The following is a 1,763-nucleotide window of genomic DNA, read 5'->3' as shown; positions in this document are numbered from 1 at the left end:
TTTTCTCCACAGTCTCCGCACTCACAAATGCACACAAGCGTGTGGACACCTGGGCGTGTGTGTCAGCAGGGAATCGCTTGTTTTGACAATAATAGGATCCCCACCACACATTCCTCCGCAGCTGTTTACTAACCATGCCGCGCGGGGCAGCCCCGGCTCCAACATATCTGAGTCATTCTTGTTCATAGCTGCACGAGATTCCTAATCTGGGATTAATCGCGGTTAATATCACTTGCTTACTTTTTTTTTTGTTTTTTTGAGACAGGGTCTTGCCTTGTCATCCAGGCTGGAGTGCAGTGGTGCCATCATAGCTCACTGCAGGCTTGACCTCCCGGGCTCAAACGACCTTCCCACCTCAGCCTCCTGAGTAGCAGGGACTACAGATGCTCATCCTTACGCCCTGCTAATTTTTAATTTTTTTTTTTTTTTTTTTGTAGAGACGAGGTCCCACTATGTTGCCCAGGCTGGTCTTGAACTCCTTTTTTTAGAACCAGCCGCAGCCCCTCAGCCACCATTTTTCTCCCTGTGGCTGGGGAGTGGTGGAGCATGGCTAATTCCACTCCTGCAAGGAAGGGCAGAGCCAGAGACAGATGGGGTTGACCCTGAGGGTTCCCCGTCCCTGACCCAGGGCCGCCTGTGATGGACTGCCAGACAGAACTGGTCAGCTGCCGACACCACACTGCCAGGTGCCCACCAGGACACCCACCGACTGCCAGTCAGGAGGGGCCAGCAGTCAGGAGGGGTCTTAAGCAATCCTCCCACCTTGGCCTCCCAAAGTGTTGGGATTACAGGCGTGAGCCACCGCTCCTGGCCACTTGCTTGCTTTTGTAATGGGGTAGGCCCCACATACAGAGCAGAGTTCTGAAGTGTACAGCTCAGTCAGTGTCACGTGTGTGTGGCCACCCCTCAGATCATGACACCCAACATTTCCTGCCCCCAGAGGTTTTCCCCCCAACCATAGCAGCCCTAAAGGTGGCCACTCGGGTTACCTCGATCTCACAGATGAGTTGCACTTGTCTTTGAACCTCATCATACAGAAGACAGTCTTTTGTATCTGGCTCCCTTTACTCAATGTTTTGTTTGTGTCACCCGTGTTACTGCATGTGGCCGGGAGGTGTTCATTTTCATTGCTGTGTAGTATTCCATTGTATGAGTACCTACCATAAGTCATCCATACTCCTAACTGAGGCAAATTTGCATCGTTTTCTTGTTTCTTTTTCAACACAAATGATGCTGCCATGAGCATTGGTCCGCATTCCCCTTTGAGTGCTAGCACTTTTATACATAAAGGAGAGATTCCTGGCTGGATTTCCTGGCTCACACCTGCAATCCCAGCACTTTGAGAGGCCGAGGCAGGTGGATCACCTGAGGTCAGGAGTTTGAGATCAGCCTGACCAATATGGTGAAACCCCGTCTCTACTAAAAATACAAAAAATTAGCTGGGCGTGGTGGCGGGTGCCTGTAATCCCAACTATTCGGGAGGCTGAGAGAGGAGAATTGCTTGAACCCGGGAGGCAGAAGTTGCAGTGAGCTGAGATCAAGCCATTGCACTCTAGCCTGGGTGACAGAGCGAGACTCTGTCTCAAAAAAAAAAAAAAAAAAAAGGGAGAGACTCCATCTTCCCATGTGTTAATGAGAATGAAATTTTTTCTTTAATACTTGTCCAGAAAGATAATGTTTCTTCCACTCTGGAAAATCACCCAGCAAAACTTATGGACCCTCATTGGCTGGACCAGGTCAGAAAGAGTCTTTTAGGCCTTGCT

Source organism: Pan paniscus, chromosome 1, assembly GCF_029289425.2.
Source record: "Pan paniscus chromosome 1, NHGRI_mPanPan1-v2.0_pri, whole genome shotgun sequence".
Lineage (NCBI taxonomy): Eukaryota > Metazoa > Chordata > Mammalia > Primates > Hominidae > Pan > Pan paniscus.
The sequence above is the reverse complement of the archived record's forward strand: the minus strand, read 5'-3'. Positions refer to the sequence as shown.